Source organism: Octopus bimaculoides, chromosome 18 (assembly GCF_046866305.1).
Source record: "Octopus bimaculoides isolate indiv1 chromosome 18, ASM4686630v1, whole genome shotgun sequence".
Classification (NCBI taxonomy): Eukaryota; Metazoa; Mollusca; class Cephalopoda; order Octopoda; family Octopodidae; genus Octopus; species Octopus bimaculoides.
The window spans coordinates 33,778,357-33,804,096 of NC_142945.1; the positions used below are offsets into that span (position 1 = coordinate 33,778,357).

At 34.7% G+C, this 25,740-nt stretch overlaps 1 long non-coding RNA gene across 1 annotated transcript in view; it reads left to right on the forward strand.

The window, feature by feature from the left end:
* Positions 1-14,507, forward strand: part of LOC128249803 (uncharacterized) — a 489,384-nt gene extending 474,877 nt beyond the window's left edge. Inside the window, exon 3 of the long non-coding RNA XR_008265919.2 lies at positions 10,365-14,507. This is a non-coding gene — a long non-coding RNA (uncharacterized LOC128249803). The remainder of the gene's footprint in view (positions 1-10,364) is intronic.
* The last annotated feature ends 11,233 nt before the right edge of the window (positions 14,508-25,740 follow it).

The following is a 25,740-nucleotide window of genomic DNA, read 5'->3' on the forward strand; positions in this document are numbered from 1 at the left end:
ATGCTGGTGGCACATAAAAATCACCATTTGTGCATGGTCGATGCCAGTGTTTCCTGACTGGACCCCATGCTGGTGGCATGTAAAAAGCACCCACTACACTCTTGGAGTGGTTGGTGTTAGGAAGGGCATCCAGCTATAGAAACCTTGCCAGATCAGACTGGAGCCTGGTGCAGCCTCCTGGCTTGCCAGTCCTCAGTCAAATGGTCCAGCCCATGCGAGCATGGAAAGCAGATGTTAAACAATGATGATGATGATGACATACACATACACGCCCCCTCCCCTTCCCCCTTCTGCCTCTCTCCCTCTCTCCCACTTTCACACACACACACACACACACACACACACACACACACACACACACACAACACACACAGTCCCTTTCCCTTGGAAACACTGGGTGCCACTGCTAGTATCTATATTAAAATGTATGCAAAATGTATAAAGGGTATTATATGAATACAGTTAAATATGTCATATGAATGAAATAATAAGGCTAGACAGAAGTCTCCTTTTTTATATAACTTTTCAATTGATGAGACATCACATGTTCAGATATGTTTATTAACATATGTCTGCTAAAAACAAAATCTGTATGTAGAGATGACTAGTGTAGATATGATATTATTATGCATTTATTCCAGTAACTAGCTTGCTTTATTTTCTTGTATCTGCTCATTTTACCTGTACTATATATATCATTATATCATTGCACTAGGCCTTTTTTTATGTTTCCTCTGTTGCTTTCTTTGTACACGTTATTTTTTATTATAATACTGAGGCATTTATTCCTATAGTTAATATGCATATGTATAAGCACGTCATTTTATGAATATTTATTGAGCACTTTTCATGACAAATGCTTTGCTGAGACTACATGGAGAATACATACATACATACATACAGGCAAACAGACAGATAGATAAATGGATAGATAGATAGATAGATAGATAGATAGATAGATAGATAGATAGATAGATAGATAGATAGAAGCATTATCAAAACCACATATTCAACATTGAGTATGAGATGTTGATGTTTACATTATAGAACAGCTTCTATTGCATAACCTGAATTTCAATTTGTAAACACGTTCATGGAATTTTAGAATGTCTAATGGCATCAAGTAATATTTATATGTATTTGGACATATTTAATCTAATTAAATTTCATTTTGCAGGATAAATTGAAATTTCACTAATTATTGCTCTTCAAACATGAAAGTGTCTAAAGAGCATTTGGGGCTGAAGCGACATGAAATATTCTCTCAGTTTATGGAGAAGAGTGCCTGAATGAAAGAACTTGCAGAAGATGGTTTGTAAATTTCAGAAGTGGAGATTTCAGCCTTGAAGATGAGGCCCAAACAGGATGTCCAATTGAGTTTGATGACAAGCTCCTTTTGGCAGAACTTGAAAAAGATCATGCAGTTTCAGTTGAAGAATTGGCAAATAAGCTTTGTTCAAGCCATACAACTTTTTACTGTGATCTTCAACAGCTTGAAAAGGTACCAAAACTCAGAAAATAGGTGCCTCATGATTTGTTTGCAGCCAATTGCAAATCCCGAGTGGGCATCTGCTCTTCTCTTCATTCTTGTGAACTTATAATGCCATTTTTGGATCAACTGATGACTGATGATGAAAAATGGGTCTTTTATCAAAATGTTAAGCCTTGTAGACATTAGCTTGGTGAAGGGGAAAAGGCTCAACTACAACCAAAAAGGGAACTCCATACAAGGAATGTTTTTCTCTCTGTTTGGTGAGAATGCAAAGGAATCATCCACTTTGCGCAGCTATCAACTAATGCAACAATCAATACTCAAATCTACTGTCAGCAATTAGAGCATTTGAATGCTGCTTTGAAGAAAAATGACCTGCTTTAGTGAATTGAAATGGAGTGGTGTTTTATGAAGACAATGCAAAACCCCACATTACAAAGATCACATCACAGAAGATTGAGGAACTTAACTGGGACAAAATTGCTCGTCCTCCTTACTCTCCAGACCTTGCTCCTTCAGATTACCATTTGTTCTATAGTTTACAGAATCATTTGGATGGATTAACTCTCGAAAGAACTGAGGAAGTTAAAACTGACCTTTCAGAGTTTTTCTCCTTGAAACTGAAAGAGTTTCTCCACTAATGGGATTAAAAAGTTTATGAGTGGATGGAAAGATGTCATAGATAATCGTGGAATCTATATTGATGATTAAGTTTCATTAAAATATAAAATTCGATCACTTGTTTTCCTTATCCAAAATCTGGACATTACTTATAGGATGACCTGGTATATATATATATGTGTGTGTGTGTGTGTGTATTGGATCTTCAACAGATTTTAAGTGACACTATTTAGCTCATATCACTTTCTGATATTATGTACAAAATGTCCATTTCACGAGCAAATTATTATCACTGTCATATTTCCCGTAATAACACTTGTCCATGTATTGGGACTTGAAGACTAACATGGTCACATCACATGCAGTCTACTCAGCAGAATACCTATTGAAACATTATGCACAAATAAGGCTCTTCTCCTTGTTAGGCAATATGATGCATTTGCATTCTACCAACATCAATTTTTCAAAATGATAATTTTTACTATAGTTCTATTTGCTCCAGCATTCTAAACAAACTACAGGCCTGTATTTTGAACGGACATCCTCATCTTACCTTCAACATATTCTCTTTATCTATTTCCATATATTGACTTGGTATAGTTACGATGATGATATACCTTTTTTATTATGGTTCCATTATGTCTTTGGTATTCTGTTTGTAGGTATGTAATGATATATTTTATTACTCCTCATATATTGATGACATTACCTTTTATTCACCGTTATTTTATCCTTTTATTCTTTTATCTTCAGGTTCCTCATTGTTTTTAATTCTTTTCATTTTCTTTTGACTTCTACATACTTGGAAGCTTATACTGCATTAATATGGTTAGGAGGTCATTTTGGTACTTGCACTGCAGACCATGCCTGGTTTGCTTTCTATTTCTTTCATTCTTTTAAAGAATTCTCTTTGACTTTCCTTCTTTATTCTATTTTCCTCAAACTTTGGTTTGTGATATGTCTCAACTAGTCTTTTTATAACCTAGTAAATGGCCTTTCCATCTATTCCCTACTTTTTATTTATCTTTCTTTCATTTCTCTATACTCTCTCTCTCTCTCTCTCTCTCTCTCTCTCTCTCTCTCTCTCTCTCTCTCTCTCTCTCTCTCTCTCTCTCTCTCTCTCATTCCTTTTACTAACCTGTCTTTGTTTCTGATTTTACAGCCTTTTGTACTCTAACTCACCATTACTAACTCACCTCTTCCTCTGTCTTTTTATTGGTATTTGTATGTTCTTAAATATATGGTATACTACTATAGATTTTGTCTCTCCTCTTTCTGATGAGAAAAGTCAGCTATGTGATGTTTCCCACTTGAAAATATTAATGCATTGTATTTATGTGTTCATGACAAATTTTATTGTTTTTGGTGTTTATTATTTCTGATGTTCATGAATTTGAACAATACATATTGCATCAATCAGCTGCTGTAGCTTAAAGAACAATCAAGGAATATATGTTTCTTTGCCAAATATATGTTTCATATTTTATAAATGATTGAATGCCATATATATTTGCTTATCAACCTTTTGTCTGTGTGGTGAGAGAGAGATAGAGGATATATATATATATAAACACCTGTACCCTTTTACACACATATACATGCATTTTTTTTTAAAATTACTCTTACTGGAGTAGATTCATTCTTTCACTAAGTGAATTTGTCAAAAATGTAATGAACAAAAGAATTGTATATTTGTCTGGCTAATATTCAATAGAAGAGAAATTAAGAAATTAGAAACTATCCTATCTTTATCAATGTGATATCACACTGCTTGGAATAGAGAATATTTTAAGGCAGATAGATAGCAAATATAAGGGATGGAGACGTATTACAGCAGACCTGCTTAGGAATTATATGTATTGGATCATGCTAGAATTGTGATATGATACTTAGTTACTCCCCCCCCCCCCCCCCGACTTGAAGAATGTTTATGGCTAAATTCATGCCCTGGAGAAGGAATGTTTTTTAGGCAATGATGGAAATGTCATTTAATCAGCCTTACTGCTAAAGATGAGCAATGTATAGAAGAGGAGAGGATGAGTTAATAAAAATTCTATAGGAAAGTAACAAATATATTCAAGTTAGTGAATAATATATATAATATTATATTAGGGCAATTTCAGCACATGTGTATTTTTGATAGAGTAGTTTAAGGCCTTTGGCTTCTATTTCTAGCATGTGGCTTTACTTCTCGTAACTACTTAATATAATATTGCATCTATGAAATTATATATTTCATATTAATTTTTTTATTCTAATTGATTTTACATGCTGGCTACTTCATAAAATCTCATATAGATTTTATCCTTAAATTCAATTGATATATATGTATGTATGTATGTATGTATGTATGTATGTATGTATGTATGTATGTATGTATGTATTATGATTGTATGTATATATGTATGTATGTATGTATTGTATGTATGTATGTATGTATCTATCTATCTATCTATATATATATATATATATATATATATATATATATATATATATATATATGTATGTATATGTATATGTATATATATATATATATATATATATATATATATATAAATATAATTAAGGGATCAGCAAATATTTGCTTCACCATATACCGAAGTTCAGAAATAGCAGCTAAAAAAGCTGAGAATCCCTATATATATATATATATATATATATATATATTATTTTATGTATATTAATATTATCTCAGTTATTAAAACTTTCGATAATTTGAATACGTTAATGGTTACCAGGGGTAGCAAAATTACACTAAAAAACAAGATATCCCAGCCGATTTACAGGTTGATATACCAAGTTAACGTGATACATTTTGAGAATATATGGATAATAACAACAAATGGAGCAAAACGCATGTCGACATGCGTTTTGCTCCATTTGTTGTTATTATCTCTCTCTCTCTCTCTCTCTCTCTATATATATATATACATATATGGCTCTGCACAAATCCCAGATCAAAATTCCGTAAAACAGAAAAATAGCATTCAGCCAACACATTGACATTTGCACCAATAACAAAATCCAAGCTTCAGAATTTTTCCCCTCTATCAATTCAGGGACAATACAATCTGTAGCCAACGAATTAGCATAAGGAGTAGACAACCACCATATATATATATATATATATATATATATATAGTAGAAGACACTTGCCATGCAGTGGGACTGAAACTGAAACCATGTGGTTGGGAAGCAAGCTTCTTACCATACAGCCACTATATATATATATATATATATGTGTGTGTGTGAGTGTGTGTCTGTGTATTAAGACAGAGTTTTTCATAGAAGGAAATGAAAGGACTGATTCTTGCTGCTCAAGAACAATCGTTACGTACTAATTACATCAAGTGCATCATTGATAAGACAACAGTATCACCTTTGTGTAGATTATGTGGAAAATTATCTGTGACAGTTACATAATTAGTGATTGCTCAAAACTAGCCCAAAAGGAATAAAGTACCATAACAAAGTAGCAGTGCGAATACATTGGGAGTTGTACAAGAGGTTTGGGCTAGAGTGTTCCAACAAGTGGTATGAGAACTAGCCTTCACCTGTAGCAGAGAATGATCAAGTGAAACTCAAATGGAATATGCTTATATATACAGAATACAAGGTGGTATCAAAAAGTTCCAGTACTAGTTATGTTTAATAACAAATAACTTATTTTACCTAAGTTTTAACATTATATCCTTTGAAATAGTCACCTTGTGCAGCTATACACCAATCCTAGCTTTTCTGCCACTTTTGGAATCCAGCCTGGAAGTTGTTTTCTGTAAGTGAATTGAGGACCTTCTGCAGTTTGCTCAACAACCTTGTTTGAGCTGCATTTTCATTTTGGGGGTTAGATGGAAATGTGCAGGTACTAAATCTATGGAAGTGTGAATAGGGTAAGTGCAGAAGCGATACCATGTTGTTTTTAGTGAGAAACTCATGGACGAGGAGAGCTCAGTGACAAGGTGCATTGTCGTCGTGAAGAATCCAGAAGTTAGGATTGCTACACAGACACATATATCAGACCAAAAACATTGGCAATGTCATTGATTGTCTTCCGACTATCTTCATGCACAAGCTGATGAATTTTCTCCACATTTCCAGGGGTGACACTCGTGGCAGATCTTCCAGATTGCTCATCATCTTCCAGATTGCTCATCATCTTCCAGGGATGTTCTTTCTCTTTTCAAGCACCCATGCCCCTTGAAACATTGTGTACAACCCATTGCCTCATCACCATAAGCTTGCTGAAGCATGCTTAATATCTCTGTAGCAGACTTCTCAAGTTTAACACAAAATTCCACATTGCTCTTTGTTCCCATTTCTGTGTGTGACAAAAATCACAGACTACAGCATACACATTATCACAAAAAACACAAATTTCACAACTAGAGAAGAAAACACAATGATGTCACTCCACATATTGCCTCGTGAAGGTCACTGCAAGCTGCCATTGTGCACGCAAGTGTGTGCTGCCATTTGTTGGTGCAATACAGAACTAATCTAGGCACTTTTTGATACCACCTTATAAAAGCTGCAATATAACAACCTAGATATCACTTTCCTACTGAAGGAGTCCAATGAATGGATCTGCATCAGCATAGTTATAGCTGCAGATCAAAATATTGCTAAGAGAATGAAAAAGTTGGGAAATACCAGAACTTAAGATTTGAAGTGAAAAGAATCCATAAAGCCTCAAAAGTGATTATGGTACCTATCATAATCAGTGCAATTGGGACCATCTCAAAAAGCTGTATTCTGGCATCAAAATCTGCAAATAACAAACTTCTTAGAAATATTCAGATGGCAACAATACTTGGAACAGCACATGTGCAACAATCAATGACGTTTTGAAATGTTTGAGGGAGCACATTCAGTGAAATTGACCAGATTTGTGCAGCATGACAAATTGGATTCTTCACAATAACAATGCTCCCTAACACCTAGCTGTCCACACTTATCTCACTAAAAGCAACATGGTATCACTTCTGCACCTGCCCTGTTCATCAGATTTAGCACCTGTAGACTTCCATCTTTTCCCCAAAGGCCACAGTTTTAACACTGTTGTCGAGATCCAGATCAAATTGCAGAAGGTCCTTGACTTGCTTAGAGAAAATGACTTCCAGGCCTGATTCCAAAAATAGCAAGAATGCTGGGACCAGTGTATTGCTGAGCATGGTCACTATTTCAAAGAAAATGATGTTAAAACTTAGGTAAATAAGTTAATTTTTATTAAACATAACTAGTCCAGGAACTCTTTGATACCACATTGTACATATACAGACAAACACACAAACACACAAACACAGATACATAAATACACACATATACATACATATAGAATAATTTATTCTGTCTAGAGATCTTGCTTCTAGCACTTCCTCAGGAAACAACTGCAGTGAACGGTGGGTCTCTGAAACAACTGGAGTACACTAAAGATACTCAGGTACCAATTAGTCATGTTAACCTTGGTGACAAATTCTGTCTACCACTCCTATACCACCCTCAGCTGTTATTTTATCAACTCTGAAAGAATGAAAGGCAAAGTTAACCTTGGTAAGGTTTGAACTCAGAATGCCAAAGAAATACTGTTAAACATTGGACATCTTTTAAACAAAACAAATGTACCATTGGACACACTTTTGAATCACAAACCCCTTTTGTGGTAGAGGAGTTTTGAAGAGGACATACATTTCACAAGTTAGTGAAGGTTTAATCATATGTTGCAATATTAAATATAATGAAACTCCTGAGATATGGATAAGAACCAATGTTGAAAGTGCTGGCTATTGTTGAGTACACACATCACTTACATTGTAGACTTCTACCAGAAACAGAAGAGGATGTTGAAGTGAGATTATGAGATGATGATATGAGAACATACTTGTTGTTTTGATATCTATTGGATGACAAGCTATATGAAGAGGAAGATTGCAAGCTACATTGTGTTTCAGTGACTACTTCACATTGTCTTATTCAGTGTATGACATAGCTATATTAGAACATACACTATGTTATCATTATGAAAGTACCTAAATTAATTTATACAACCATCAACATTAATGTTTGATGCTATAAATTTCAAATTACCAAATTTGGAAATTCTATTAAGAACAAGTTTATTACAAATTCATTGTGAATTAATGCAGCTAAAATGTGGAATCAATGACCATAAACATTTTGAAATACCTCTTATAAATCATTTATTACAACCAGTTATTCTGATATTTGAAAATATTTTGAACAAGTAAAGAAAGTTTGTTGAAGCAGATAACCAGAATTGGCATACTTTTGAAATTTCTAAAGAAATAAAAATGTTGTTATATTTTCCAAAACTTTGATAAAAAGTTGTTGAAGAGATTAAACAATTTATAAAGGGTGAAATGTTTTCTTCTCATAAAATATGCTAAATACTGTTGTTGATAAATACCACATTAGATTTCTTTAAACATGATTACATAGTTGCTTAATTTTTACTAAATTAAAACATAGTTGTTGATCATTAACAAGCTAAAATGAATAAAGCAAATTTAATAAAAAATAATTGAACACTGCAGCCATTTCCAGAGGTAATTAAACAGTTTTATGTTTAGAAAATAACCTATTGATTAGTTCTTTGCTTTCCTAGTTACTAATTGTAGGGTGGTAAGAAACTCTCCCAAGAGTTTCTTACCACTTTACAAACAATCAATATTTGTCATAATTATTTCAAACTCCCCTAAAGGTGATAATATTAGTTTTTATACCATAAATTCTTCTTGATTAAAAAAAAATCAAGATTGACCTTCAATATTAATTGCTGGTCAAAAAAAGGGACACTTGAAAATAAACTGTTTACCTATACTATATTTAGATATATTTCAGCAACCAGATTGTTGTGAACTGGTGATTACAGCTAGACATCTATTGATCATTTAGAAAAGATATGCTAGTGTTAAACTGAATAATATTAAAATAATTTTGACCTCTTTTATTGTTGAATTCTATAAAAATTAAATGTTGGTTTCCTACATAGGCAGAAGGTCTCACATTTAGGGGAAGAGAACTGACAAATATATCAATCATTGTGCTTGATTAGCATTTCAATTTATTGACCATTAAAGTGGGGAAAAGTAAATTTAACCCTATAAAATTTTTAACTCAGAACATATATCATAAAGTAGTTTGCCTGATGCACTAAAAGTTCTACCAATCCACTTCTGTTATTAAAATTAACTATTGAAAATTATATTGCAATGTGTTGATCTTTTTGTACTAATATACCAAAAAGGAAGTTGGACAAAAATAAAATGTTTTTAAACATAGAATTTTACACTAAAATAAGTTAAGAAAATGGTTTATGACATTGTTATTCTAAAGCTTTAGAGAAATATTTATTTTAGTGCTTGGATTTGCATATCTTTCTATGCAATGTTGATGGCATATTTATGTACTGCATTTCATTCAAATGGATATTGCTTCATGGAATGAAAATCTGGGTTAAAACTTCATAAATATTCTTGAGCCATTTTAAATGAAATTGTTAATTTTCAACTTTGACATCAAATTATAAATTTGAAAGGAAAACGATATCATCAATAAAACTATCTCTCCTAAATTACTGCAATATGGGAGGCCAGCTGAAAAGGAAGCCACCACTTTGTTGCTCAACAAACTACACTTTTCTCATAACAAAAGTCTATATGGTCATGGATTGAATGTCACTGGTCTTAGATTTACTCATTCAAGGTTAACTTGAAGAAATAAAAGGCACAGTTAACACCAAAAGCATTTGCATTCAATTTAGTCTAAATATGAAGATGAGATCGTCCCAACTGTAATGCTTTGATGATAGATCTGCTCAGTCACTTCTGGAACTTTTGCATCAAACTCTTCATAAAACAGAAGAGGGAATAGTTAATATATTTAGCAAATTTTGTTGATTCTGTCAAAATATTACTTTCTTCTTTATAATTTCCAATTAGTACAATTTCTGTATAATCACTAGAATACAAAGAAACTAATTACAGTCAGTATTTGTCAAGAAATAAATATAATAAAAAAGCAAAATGTGAAACTTTTTTTCTCTTCAAGTTAAAGTTTTCTGCAACTTGTAAGCCAAAACATTTTAAAATTTTGTTTTTTACTGAAGGGAAATTTGTATTTTTAATTTTTTGTCTGTTTTCTAAGTGAGAACTATTGTGTTGTTGATTCTGCTTCTTTTCATAACTTTAAAATATTTTCTTTTCTCTTTCATATTTTGTTGATCAATGAATAGGTGAGTCCCTTAACTTCCTTCAATGTTGTTTATCTATTTGCTTATCCATTCATATATTATATTTATCATTATATGAATCTACACACACACACATACACATGCACACACACACACACACACACACATATAACTCCTCCAAAATTGGTAAGATCAACGTGGTTTGATGTTTCTCTCAAAGAGCTTGAAACAAGATGTGTAATGTGCATACATGGTCTACATTGCAGGAACCCATCCTGAATAGATGCAATATTAGTTACATGCAAATATCCTGTTAATAATGAGTGGAAAATGCATGGAAGAACAGAAGTAAAATAAACAAAATCAAATTTTTACATGTTTTTCAACTGGTAAGCAGCAGCAAAAAATACATCTGTGCTTCTTTGAAAAAAAAAAAAAAAAAAAAAAATACCACTGAAAACTATTTACTAAAAAACAGTTTTTTATGCATTTGATATATGTCTGCTTATATTTTTTTCTTGTGATATATATTTCAGATATTCTACTATACTAGCAGAATCAATGAATCAAAATGACTTAAGGATAAACATGTTTCAAATCTACATTTAAACCACGTTTTCAGATAAATGTAAAAATAAAATAGGTCTATGTTTTCCAAAGAAGAATTAACTGTAATCTTTGCTTAAAAAGAAACTTTAAGAAAAAATTAACTTAAAAAAATCATTTAAAAACAAGACTAGTTTTATTTGTATTTTGTCCCTAGATACTGCTGTCACAAAAATAAGTAATCCCTTCACTACACAATTGATGTCTGTTTGCATTGATTTGTTTCATGTAAGAAAAATAACTTTAGATAAAAAAAAAATGAAATTAAAAAGGTGAAATGAAATATAAATGTTTTTCTTGTATTGAAAACATAACAGTAATAAATAGAAAATAAATGATTCTAAAATAACTTATCTAGTGCAATGTAAATTTTAAGGAAGCATGAATGATTGTTGAAAGCAAAAAGTTGACATTCTTCAATGCCAACAGTTAAGTTGTTTTATAGGCACATAATTTTTGATTCATATAGTTCAGCAATTCTCAACCTTTTACCATCATGACCCATTTTGGCAAATCAATAATTCTACGTCACTCTTATCTTAATACCTAAATAAAATGAGTTTTCCAAAAATATATATTTCAATGGTCTGTACTTAATATTTAATGCTCCTCTAGGGGAAAATATTCCTCAGATTTTGTATGCAGTAAATGTTGTGTTGTAGTCCTTCTGTACATTTATGCATAAAGGCTACATGTTATGTGTCATATAACATATATGTCTTTGTTAATAATGCCTTTCAGAATTACCCAATATTAGAGCAGCTAAAATAGGATTAAGTGATAAGACAAGAGAAGAGTCATGACTGGAAACCTATAATCTCAATAGTGGTAACTGAGTAGACTCTGCTAACAGCTTTCAAGAGGCTCAGAGAGGTGTTAAACTGAGCAATGAATCTACCAATAAGGATATCTGAATGCTGGTAACTCAGTAGATTAAGCTAAAAGTGTGAAAAAACTCACAGTGGAGTTAAATTGAGTAACAAAACTCTATTATTAAGAATATTTCAAGTTGGCTAAGAAGAGTCCTCTAAAAGTTCTCAACGGTTACATGATAGTGTTTATTTGATGACCAGCTTTATCTTCCAGGAAAAAAAAAGGCACAGTCAATCTAATGAAATTCTACACATTTCTTGTCTCATTAATTTTGTTCACAAGGCTTAGGTGATCTGAATCCATAGTAGAAGACATTTCTCTAATGTTCAGCAAAGTGGGATCAAAAACTTTACATGTGATTGCCAAATCTGTATCTATAAATCTAGGGACATATTATAGGAAATACATAATCATAAATGTTGCTTGACATTTCCATTTAACTCATTTAAACAGAAGTAGTTTTCCTCATCAGTTGTTATGTTTATGTGGTTGCTCAACCTGTTAGAGATAGCAGCAAAATCTTACTCAATTTACTTCCTCCCCAACCATCCTAAAAAGGAAGTATACAGAGAATTTTGTAGTCATGTATATACTATGCCTGATCAATGAACACATGGTGATCATGGTTTTAATCATTGGTCTGCTTGATTAGAGTCAACTGAGAGCTAAACAACAATAATAATAATAACTACAACCACAGTTTCTTTCCTGTTCTATTTCCAAAGACTCCACATTATTATAAAAATTTATATCCATGAATACCATATTGTACTGTCTCCATAAATACTGCAAAACTTATATTGCCTTAAATGAAAGAGTCATGAAATAAAGAGAACATTGAAACACTGGAACTCATCTCTCTATATTTCATCTTTTAAAAGATAAGCAACAATCATGTAATGGTGTCAATTTAGTTATACCTCAGCTATACAAACTTGTGGCCTCACACTCATGTAGGTATGTGTTAATTCTTAGTTTCTTTTTTTTTAACAGCAGCACAGAATTTTATCAGCGGACAGGTTGCAGTTTCAAAGTGATGGCAAATTAAATTTAAATGTTGAAGTGAATCTAATGGTTTGGGTGTGTTTTTAAATGGCTTATAAACACTTTCCATGCTACAATTGTTTTCGTTTCAGCACATGATCTCAGATCAGGTCACTTGCTATGCAAGGACATCTCTGTAATTCTTTTTTTTAGTTCTTACTTAACTTGGGGTAAAAAACTTAGAGTGAAAGGTGAGCTTTCTTTCCTAGTTGAAGTGAATTCACTTTACTTACATAGCTACTACCTCTAAAAATATCATAAATATTACTCTATTGTATTTCTCTTGTGAAATAAATTACTGATCTTATGCCTTTTGAAGAAATTAATATGTCTTTAATTCTTCAGCTAGATTTATTATTTTTATATTTTATATAAATTTTATTGACCATTCAAATGGCTTATCATATTCAAAGTCAGTCAAGACTTTGAAAGCTTTGGACATTGATAGAAAAATATCAGTAGATATGTTTGTGTGTAAATGGCATTTGTGAGTGCATGTATGTTTGTATGTGTGTATCTATGAGAGTACATGTGTGTATGTGTGTATGTAAGTGAGTGCATGTGTGTTAAGTATTTAGGTCTGTTCTGTGCCAGTATATCTTTTTACAAATTGTTACTGACATTGTTCAGCTACCCCATTTGCCAGCACAGAATATATTTATGGTACAGTACTGCTGATCAAACTAAATATTTGATTGACATTTTGAGCTAAGACCATTGCATTAACCTTGTGGAATATATGATTGATATACAAAACAATATTTGACCACAATGGCCACAAACCAGTGGCTGTAGCCAGTAAAACTATATATAACAACTATTTTAAAGACTGTAGTGAATCTGTTGAAGGAGATGTGGTTGTAGCATTGCACAGGTGGATCAGTTCCATCTTCTTTACCCTTCAGTCAGTAAATGCAGGGGAATGATCAAAATGAAGAAATACGCTCAAATTGCTTTATATATTTTAGTATGATGCATAAGATGAACAAAGGCAGATAATTTTGGCTGCATATATTCTGTGCAGTGAGAAGTGAGTGACGTAAAAGGCAGAAAATGACAAAAGCCTTTCATCCTCAGCAACGTAGAAGTGGCAGTAGGATAGCAACTGCGGCTTGGTGGGAATATCGGCTGGGCACAATAGAACTACTCTAATCAACTGGTGTTAGCAGAACAAAATGGCATTTAATAAACAAGGATAATTTTCCTCCAACAATAGTATAAGTCACTGTGGAACAGACCACAAAACTATAAAATTACCTGTTGAGATGCTCTCTTATGTAAAAACCATACATTGTTGTTGATCTAGTACAGTGAAAAAGCAGAGAAATTTTTTTCTGGACAAAGTTTAAGTGAACACAGCAAGAGGAAAAGTGAGAAAATAGAATGCTGGATTAATTATCTTTATCTGTTATCTTTCACTTGTTTCAGTCATTGGACTGTGCTTATACTGGGGCACACCCTTGAAGGGTTTTAGTATGATACTTACTCTATCTGTCTCTTTAACTGAACTACTAAGTTAAGGGGACCTAAACAAGCTAACACTAGTTATCAAGCAACAGGAGGAGAAAAGCACAAACATACATTCGAGCATACATACATACATTCATTCATACATACATACATACATACATACATACATACATACATACACACACACACACACACATACATACATACATACATACATACATACATACATACATACATGTGTGCATGTGTGTGTGTGTGTGTGTGTGTAGTAAAATAAAAAACAAAATGCACTGAAATATTTATACTGAAAAATATATTTACGAAATATATTTACAAAGTTGATCAGTTTCGCCTGTTTAGCTAATCATAGTGAACAATTAGTGATGTTATAATAGCATATCAAACTGTGTAGTCATGACTATCCAAACAAGTGAAACCAGTTGACTTTGTAAATATTACTTCATAAACATATTTTTTTTAAATAAATATTGTAGTGAATTTTCCTTTTTAATTTTACTATAGTTCACCATGTAGATGCTTATTATTGTGTCACATCTTCAGAGAATACTTTATTGTCTTCTCCCCATATATAGTGTTCCACACTATTCTTTCTATAAACATTGTTTTTCTGTTTTCTCTCTGTAAATCATGCCTATCTGCTTAGTCTCTCAATTGTCTGCATCAATGTGACCATTTGCCTCCAATATATTACTTCACACTGCTATCTTTTGATCATACTTATAGATAATGCCTCACTTCCCTGCCTTTTTAAGAATTTGATGGGCTGCTCAATTTCTGTCTACTAAATTTACTCACAAGGCATTGATCAGATCAGTGCTACAGTGGAAGACACTTGCTCAAGGTGCTATGCAATGAGGCAGAGCCTAAAACCATGTGATTGGGAAGCAAGCTTCTAACCACACTGCCATGATAGCACCTTTTGTGTACAGAACAACTAGGTGAATGGTCTACAGTTTACATTCTGTTTCAAGCACCATGGCATCTCTGTGACTGAGACATTTAACTTTCTTAGTTCTGTCTAAATATAAAGACATGTATTGTTCTCTATAAGTAATGACAGAACTGTAGCTCATTGGTTTGTTCAGTGAGGCAATATCTATAGGCATGATCAAATGACGGCAGTGTGAGGTAATATAATGGAGGCAAATGATCACATTGATGCAGATAATTGAAAGACTGGACAGATAGGTATGATTTGTATGTCTTTTGCTACCAAATGGTCATTCAGTATTCTATCCGAGGAAGGATTTCTCTCTTAGTTGATAAATGCTACATAAACCAAAATTAAGTGCCAGCTGCAAGAATTTTAGTATTCCTGAAAGAATCAGCCAGTGGTATGCCATCATGGTCACAACCTTAGGGCTGAAACATATAAAAGAATAAAAGACTATGAGATCCTTGTAAATCTCTCCCTCATTCTATTCTCACTCACACCAAGCATGTTCTAATTTATACTTGTGAACAGTTATTTTCATACTTTTTATGATTTTGTCATCCAGACTTGAATTCATTTCAAAATATTAGTACAGTAATCTGATAAACAAATTAACAAAACAGGCATGTTAGTAAACAAGGATTAAACCTAATGCCCAAAGATTTAAGTGAGTCTTAATTCATGAATCAACTAAAACATCTTCTGAGTAGTTATGTGTTTAGTTTGCTTGGAAATGAAATGTTAATTTACTTTTAGACATATTCTGCTGATATGACTTAATTTTTTCTATCTCTATAGAGGTTTACTATTGTATTGCACCCTCAGAGAATACTTTATTATCCTCTTTCCATATACAGTGCTTCACTATCTTCTTTCTATCAACATTGTTTTCTGTTTTCTTTCTGTAAGTCATACCTGTCTGTCCAGTCTCTCAATTGTCTGCGTTGATGTGATCATTTGCCTCCAATATATTGCTTTACTCTGCTGTCCTTTGATCATACCTATAGGTATTGCCTCACTCTCCTGCCTTTTTAAGAGTTTGATTTTACCATCATGAAGCCACAACTATTGGATAACCAATTACATGGCTAATTGTCTTCAATTTTCACTTTCAAATATTGTATACAATTATATACAATATTTTACATGATTTAGCTTTAAAACATTATTGATGTGGTAATGTCGATTCAGCCTAAGGGTTTTCAAAGCTGCATTAATGTAAACACCTTATCAAAAGCAGGAAATTATTTCAACTCATTTTGTAAATGAAATTGAAATGTGATTTTCTTAGATCATTTTATATTCATGAGTTTTCTTGTTTCTGAGAAAATTAGGTACAAACAATGATTTTCTTTAACAATTTTAAGAATATAATATCCAATGATTCTTCAGTAGAAGAATATAGATCCATTCACTAGATATTGTCATAGAAATACAGGGATTTTTTCATATATATAATAATGAGAGTGGCAATGGCATTGCTAGTTAATGCTATCATGCATCATTTAGTAATTTATTGTGAGTTAAGAAGTGACAGTACCATTAAATTTAAGAGTCATTTGCTGCTCAGATCTTATACTTATAAATTTGTGAGAAAGAAAATAATTCACGGACGCAATATTTTCTTTTTCTTTGTTTTGCAAGGAATGCAAAGAAAATTGCCTCTTCTCTTATTTTAAAACTGTTGATAAGATTGGACTACTGATAATTAGATTTGTACTACCCACAACCCTCCAAATGATATAAGCTAGAATGTCATTATTTTAGATTGTGTACATGATTTCTGGAGGAGAAAAAGAAATTAAGCTCAATTCTTGTTGTACCACTTTCTTTCATTCGCAATTTAAACACAGACAAACTTCTAGTACCATTCAGTCACTGATACTTACGTTACTGATTGTGGTCTGAGTAAACAAGCAAATTAACTTTGATTGACTACATAATGTTCCTTGAGCAAATGAAGATATTTTCTAAAGACTTTTATTGATCAGTTGTTTGTATTATGGCCTCAGATTTTTGTGCTTAAACATATGACATCAACTAAAAGAAGCTATATTGAACTATATATCATAACTGTCGGCTTTATCTCACAATATTTGAATATCTAAAAACTTTTTCCAGTATGGGAATATAACTGATATTATGTATTGCCTGGTGTTTATCTTAATGAATGAGATTCATACAATTCTAGTGACTGATGCCAAATGTTCTGTTGTACATTTTTTTACCTGAGTATTTAAATGAGCCCATGTCTTGTGACAATAATGAAGCTAGTTATAGTAATAAGATGTCAGGTAGCTTATCAAAATGATTTTAATTCATATCTTAAAGTGGCTAGCTCAGAAAAATGTAACTTCACTATGATCAAAAGTGTTCCAGTCCTGGCCATCCTGTCTTTTATTTTATTCTGGTGTAATATATTTATGACTGCATTATCTGGTATCCTTACTAATTAATGCTGGTAGTATGCAATTTAAAGGAAGTTTAACTGCTATTTCTAGAAGGTAGACTGACTACATAGGTGCTCCCTCAGAAGTGGGACAATACAGGGAGGAGGTATTTGATTATTAGCTTATATTTCTGTAAGTTTAAATCAGCTGCAATTATTTCATTTGCTATATTTTAGCTGTCACAAATGGCTAACATATCTTTTGGAAAATTTCCCTGCAAAAGACAATTGTCCCTATGGGATTTTTTGTGTTTTGTATTGTTAACAATACTGAAATCTAATTTACATGATCCTTCTGTAGACTGCAAATGCTTAAGAGTAAAACATTTGTTTTTGGATTTTAAACTTAATGAGTCGAGTGTCAAACAAATTTTGTCTAATTTTTTTGTCTATGATTTTATTACTTAACAAAGCATTGTATATATATGAATTAATTCTTATAAAAACAATTCTGAGAATGTAACTACTGAAAAATGTGTGTAGGTCTAACAGCTAAAGGGTTCTGATTTTGACCTAGTTGGGTTTCATCCATGTAAGCTTCTCAAGGCTGACAATTTAAATTATCTTTGAGAGCAATGTTTATGCATATTCACATTGATTATAGGATTTATAAAGAAGGGAAACCAGACTACATCATAAAATTAAGGTAAAGTTTGATTTCATATTCAGAAAATTGACACATGTCAAAATAAAGTTTGTTCATCAAATTGATTGCAAGCTTGACTAGTATTAAATTATCAATTTTATCTATTCTGCCAAGAATGATATCTATTTTAGTCTTATATTTTAGATAAATTTTCTTTATAATTAAAGATATCCAAATTTTTCTGCTGATTTTTCTTCATTTAATTTCTCCCCATATCTTTATAAAATCTTAAGGTTGAGGCAAGATTATCAAATGCACCAAAATTACCATTGCTTTAAATTAATTGAAATTAATTTCTAACATTGCAACCATTGACTTTTTCTCTCCAAAAAGGTTTCTCAACCCAATATTTATGTTATTATTTATAGCTTTATATGTGTACTTCAAGATTTTCCAGAAAGGAATTAATTTATATTAATTATGTTACTTAAATGCTTCTTGCTAATGAAACAGCTGTTGATAGTAGGGAGCTACTACTGCTGCTGGCAACAAATGTCTCATCCCACTGTTGTATCGCCAATTCTTATGATGATACTTTTTTACGCTACAACCATGTAGTAACAATAAAGTATATAACGAAGCAGGGTAACAACCATGTAACAATCCATCAAACTCTCCATGAACTATACACAAACCAACAAACAATATTCTGACAAACTACCAAAACGACACCTTACAACTTCCTGCAATTAATGCCTACTCGTTCCATATCTCACTCAGACCACTGCTACTTATAGTTGTTCAGTCAGTCCATTCTCACAGGAGATATCATGATTCTTGCCACAGCACCCACAGAATGAAAGGCAGATTATATGCAGCATGGTAGTGAGACATGGGCAGTGGACGTTAGAAAACTATAAAGGAATGAAGTTAACATTTAGCATAATTGTACAAATGTACTGAGAGAAAGACTGGACATAAGATAAATTAGATGTAGTGTGTAAGAAAGAAAACTGTGCTGGTACAGACATGTAATGCATATCAATGATGACAGCTGAATAAAGGAGTGATGATCATTAAACATGGCTGCAGTTTGTAGAAAAGGAAGACCTAGGAGAACATGGGATGAAGCAGTGATGGCTGATCTCATGACCCTGAGCCTCATAGAGAAAATAACAAAGACTAGGACATATGGGAACATGAGGTTCTCATGAAAACCCACCTATCATCTTAAAACTGACTTCTGCAAGCATTGCATGGGTATGGTACCTATGTGAGTAGAAGAGACCATTCAGAAGACCTCTAATCAGGTGGGAAGATGAATTAAGAACGATGTTTGAGACAACGTAGGGAAGAATGATGAGAGCATAAGGGGAATGGAGCAAATGCTGAGCCCAGTGGAGCTGACTTGGTACCAGACAGCCTGACCAATCCAGATGATCCAGATAGATAGATAGATAGATAGATAGATAGATATGAGCACCCCAATCTATCATCCCACTGTCATATTGAACTCCCTCCCTCTCACAGCATATTTTCCACTGCAACGCTTTGCCCCACCATTTCAATACCACTTAACACTCTTGCTGCCCAGAGCCATCTCGTTTGTTAGCCATTCTTCATCAATTAATATTGTGTCTACTCACCTCCTCAAGAACACCACATTATCTCTCCTCATGCATTACACTGTTTTATCTCTCTACTTGACTCCTGCAGCCTCTGCAAATATGTAATCTATCTTCTCCCCATATATCAGGGGTATTATTACTACTCTAAACTTACTCAAAATATCATCTCTCTTCCCCGTACCACCTGCTGTCAACAGTGTCATTACTACCCTACTACTAGCATCCCTGTAGCCTCCCCAACTCGTGCAAGCCATCCCTTCAACTCTTCCCCATTCTTCACAGATATTACCTACCTCTCTCTCCCTTATGTCTGCCCATACACACTTTTGCATACACCTCACTCCCTACTGCTCCTATTACCTGAGGTGCTACCAGGACAACTGCAGTCTATCTCTTTGGAAATACTTCTAATTCATTCTCAATCTCTCTCCTAAATATGAGTAACCATGTAGATCCTCTACACTTGGAACCTCTTCTACCCCAATCTCTTCCCTCATACATTAAACCCATCTTATATATGGATGTAGAATCCCTGGGTTTGTTGACTTGTGAGCTACTTGATGACCTCAATAATGTAAGTGGCACAAAAAAGCACCCAGTACATACTGTAAAATGCTTGAATTTAGGAAGGGATTCCACTTGTGGAAACCATACCAAATCAGATACCGGAGCATGTTGAAGTCAAGAGATTAAGAACCTTTTCAAGTTGGAAGGCCACATTAAGCTAGTTGTAATCTAATAAGGCAACATTCATGAAATTTCAATTAAATAGTCTTCAAAATCTACATTATTTTGCAAAAATCTAACTACTGTATATTAATTAACACAAATTTTTTTTTTAAAAATTGTCCATTCTAAAGTTAGCTAACCTTTATGGACTTTGTTGTGACTGCTTTTTGTAAGAGGGTATTTGAATATTTAGCTGCTCCATGGAGGTCTGCAGTTTCAGATCCTCTAGATGGGTGTCCATCATTTGTGACCTTAAGAGCATTTTGCTTTTGGTTAGGTAGGAGAATGTAGATTCACAGCAATAAGTGGTTGAAAAGAAGGATAGCATTTTTTGTGCATGTTGCTGAAGGCATGGGTATTCTATTGCATTTTTCCATATTTCAATCGGATTTTTCTTAGTGTCAAATAAGGTCTTTAAAATGTCCTCTTCTGAGAGGTCAATCAATTCCATCTGTAGTTCTTTAGAACCTAATCTAAGTGTGATGCCATGATTCTCAAAGTCAGTGAACCTTTTATTGTATTTGCCAGACTATAACAGCTGTGTAGTCTTCAAATAATTTGCATGAATCTTCTTGTTCATCAATGACCTTTGCTAACTGGAGAAAATGTTTATCTGGCATTTTTTTTTAAGAGTTCTGAAAAAAGATAGCTTGTTTTGAAATGCTTGGTTTTTTGCCACATATCATATATAGACTTAATTTTAACTTGCAAAGAATTATTCAAGTCATTTTGCTTTGACACAATATCACACAGAAATGTAGCATTTCTATTCTGTTTTTTATAAAATTTAATTATCTGTTTCTGCAAAGATAAAAGTTTTGCTAACATCTGTACCTGTGATAGCCAATGCATTTTAGAATAATATGGTAAATCCACACTGAATATCTCATTGTTCAACTTTAGCATGTAGCGAAACTGACGATGCCATGTTGCATTTGCATGAATATAGTTAACAATACTTGTACATTGTTGCAAAGTGTCACCTAAAATAGTAGATTAAGCACAGCGATTTTACTGATGTAAGAGACAATGAAAAGAAATGAGACCATGTGTATCTGATAATCCTTTTTCGACACGTGCAATAAACCTTCATGTTTTCCTGTGATGGAAGGTGCACTGTCTCTACATAAACTCACTAAATTGACCAAATTCAGTCCAACCTCATGACACTCATCTTAAACGTTTATGAAGATATCTATTCCTTGTGTTCTACCCTAAGAGTGTGCAAAGCCACTAACTCTTCATAGCAAATAAAATCTTCTGTTATGGCCTGAATGAAGTATAAAACCTGTTCCAAGCCAGTACTATCGGTTCAAGTCATCCAAAGTGATTGAAAAAATACATCTTCCTTTTGGAAAATGAAGTTATTCTGTTACGTTGAGGACTAACTCATGCTGTTTGCACTTTGAAAGTTTATTAGGATCTAAGTATCTTACAACTTTGGCAACACATTCTTTTACAATTTCCACATTGTTGAATGGCTTCCCTTTTTTCCCAAATGTATAAGCTACTTTATAATTTGTCTTGGCATTATTTTGGGGCCTTGCCATTACTTGCAATAACTGTCTTTGTTTTTGCTTTCCATCTTTTACTTTCTGCATTGCAACCTCTCTGCTGCTCGGAGACGAACAAATGAATTATCAAGCCAGCCACTGTAGGAATAGCCAGTCAAAAAAAAAAAAGAAAACATGTGCATGTAAGTATGTGTGTGTGTGTGTGTGCGTGTGTGCCCCCCCACCTTATTGTCATTTATATGTGTGTGTATGTGCATGTTGATATATGTGTGCTTGTATGTATGTATATGTGTGTATATATATATATATATATATATATATAGAGAGAGAGAGAGAGAGACGATTGCGCTGGTATGGACATGTGGTGAGAATGGAGGAGGATAGCTGCGTGAAAAAGTGCCACACCCTAACAGTTGAGGGAACCCGTGGAAGAGGTAGGCCCAGGAAGACCTGGGCTGAGGTGGTGAGGCAAGACCTTCGTACATTGGGCCTCACCGAGACGATGACTACTGACCGAGACCTTTGGAAATGTGCTGTGCGTGAGAAGACCCGGCAAGCCAAGTAAGATCGTTGCCAGTGCCCCTGGACTGGTTCTTGTGCGGGTGGCACATGAGATGCACCATTTTGAGCATGGCCGTTGCCAGTACCGCCTGACTGGCTCCCATAGGATTTTCGAGTGAGATCGTTGCCAGTGCCCCTGGACTGGCTTGTGCGGGTGGCACATAAAAGACACCATTTCGAGCGTGGCCGTTTTCGTGCGGGTGGCACGTAAAAGCACCCACTACACTCTCTGAGTGGTTGGCGTTAGGAAGGGCATCCAGCTGTAGAAACTCTGCCAAATTAGACTGGAGCCTGGTGTTGCCATCCGGTTTCACCAGTCCTCAGTCAAATCGTCCAACCCATGCTAGCATGGAAAGCGGACGTTAAACGATGATGATGATGATGATGATATATATATATATATATATATATATATACAAGCACATACACACACATATATACATATACATAGATAGATAGATAGCTTTATTAGTCAAACAGGGCCAAAGACAGAGGGAACAATACAATGTAGAACTTTGCTTTTAGAAAGAAAGAAAGAAAGACAGAAAAGACAAATTACGATCAAAAGGGATTGAAAGTGTTTGGGACGTGTAAACAGCAAAATAAAGCAGAGTAAAAATGTAAAACAGATTAGGTTTATCTGTGGAAAGAAGAGCCTACAAGAAACACCACGGTAACTGCAGGCAGGGGAAGAAACACATTAGAGCAAAGTGCTCTCTTTCTCTTTTGGATTTACAGGATCATGCTCAAAGTAGTTTCCTCATTCACGTGTACCATTTTGCTACATTTACCCACCTTTTATTGAAACATTCATGAGACAAAACTTCCCTCTCTGTTCTCACCTACCTTTTCAAGTGGTACTTGAAAAAATTGATGAGTGATTGGTCAGAGAGGAAAGTGTTTGTCTCTAAACCTTTCGCATGAGTCCACCACACATACTTTCACCACAGCCACCAGTACAATGAAAACTGCCTTGCCTTCCGAGTTAAAGGAAGGTGGTGGAGCAATATTCATGATAGACTCGGCCGATAACTGAATTTGTCCTACACATGAAAGCAGCCATTCAAAATAAGCCTACAGGACTGAAATAGTTGGACTCTGCATGAGTGCATGCAGAATGGTTTCATCACTCTGACCACATCTCAGGCAAGTCGGTCCAGTGTTTCTCAAACTGTGCCTGCAGAGCTTATCACGAATGGGCAATGCTTCCCAGAAGCACTGCCATGCCAGGGATCTCTGGTGATTGTCCATAGGTCCCAGCTTAAAGGTGGTCCTGCAGAGGCAGGTCAGGTGTTCCCCATCGATGCCCAGATTCTCCCCAAGAACATTGTCACACCTCCCCTCGACTAATCTTCTGTAGAACGTCTTCATGGAATTGAAGTTGCACAAGTTTGGTCCCAGACAGCAGAGTTGGTCAAGAGCAAGGCAGCACTCATGGTGCCATTCATCTAGCCTCAGTCCCTGTTTGATTTATGATTGCAGTTCAGCCAAAGAGATGAGCTGCGGGAAAGTGCATCTCACAAATGGTGACCACACCTGTTCACTGTTGTCTATGAAGCACCAGAGGTGTTGCAGTCTCAGCACATGTCTGTGCATCATCAATAACGGCATGCCCAGCCCTCCATTTAGAGGGTGTTGACAGCAAATAGATTGCCTAACCATCGGAATGCTTCCCTTCCACAAAGAGCAGAAGAGTGTGCATTCCAGTTTGGTGATGGTAAGGTTGGGACAAGGCACGACGGTCAGATGGTAATAGATGATGGATCTAATGTATATGTTCGTCACCTCTGCATGACCTTTTAGGGATAGCTTCCTTTCAACCCATTGATGGATGAGAGTGGCCACCCTATTCGATATCTCATCCCAGTTCTTCTCCATTTGGAGGTCTGGTCCGAACCAGACCCTAAGCAGTTTAACTGATCCATCGGTTCAGTGTCCCACAATAGAGACCCTGTTGGACAGCATGAACTTGCTTCTCCAGGTGCCAATCTGCAAGCCCGCTGACTTTTCAGGGTTAATTTTCACTCCTGTTACCGCTTTATATTCTTTTAGCGTCCCATCCATCAGGTTGATATGCTTGTGGCTCAATACTCTGATGGTGATGTCGTTTGCATCTGCAGACATACTCCTCCAACATCCCAGTTCTCATGGGATACCCCTCAGCATCACCAGCTTCCACAGTAGTGGCTCTAGAGTCAATATGTACAGAAGCAACAAGAGGGGGCATCCTTGATGGACCAAATGTGTGATGTTAAATGGTCTAGATAGATGAGCATTTGCATGAACTACCAAGCAGATACCACTGTATGAGGCAGCAATCCAACCATGGAAGATAGGACTGAAACCAGCCGCCCAAAGAACAGCCTCCAAGTAACGATGGTTAACCCTATTGAAAGCTTCTGATTGATCCAAATTGGTCAGTGCCCCACCCATGCTAGGTTCCTTAACTACCCTGTCTATGATGTAGCACATCAGATGGAGGTTGTCTTGCATGCTCCTACTCAGCATGGTGCATATTTATGCCTTGTCGACCAGTTTATTGATAAGTGCCAACCTCTCGTCTAGCACCTTGGCCAAAATCTTCAAATCTGCATTGAGCCGAGTGATGGGCCTGAAGTTATCTATGATGTTCCCCATGTTTAGATCTCTCTTTAGCAGTGCCGCTGCTCCTCAGCTCACAAAACTGTGGATACTCCTGTTTTTCTGCCAGTTGCAGTAGACTGCTGCCAAGATGCCCCTAAAGAAGTCTGGCATATGACAATAAAGCTCATAGGGCAAACCATCCAAGCCTGGTGACTTGTCTCCTTTGCAGCCTGCCATCACATCCTGTATGTCTGCAGCTGTGATGGGTCTTTCACAACACTCCACCTCTCTTGCTGAGAGTTGTGGCAGGCTATGCAGGTAGGCACTAAAGTTCACCCTGTGTTCTGATCCACCAGTTGTCCTAAACAGTTCAGCAAAGTGTTGTTGAAAGGCTTCACACATCCTTTTGGGCTTGAGTAA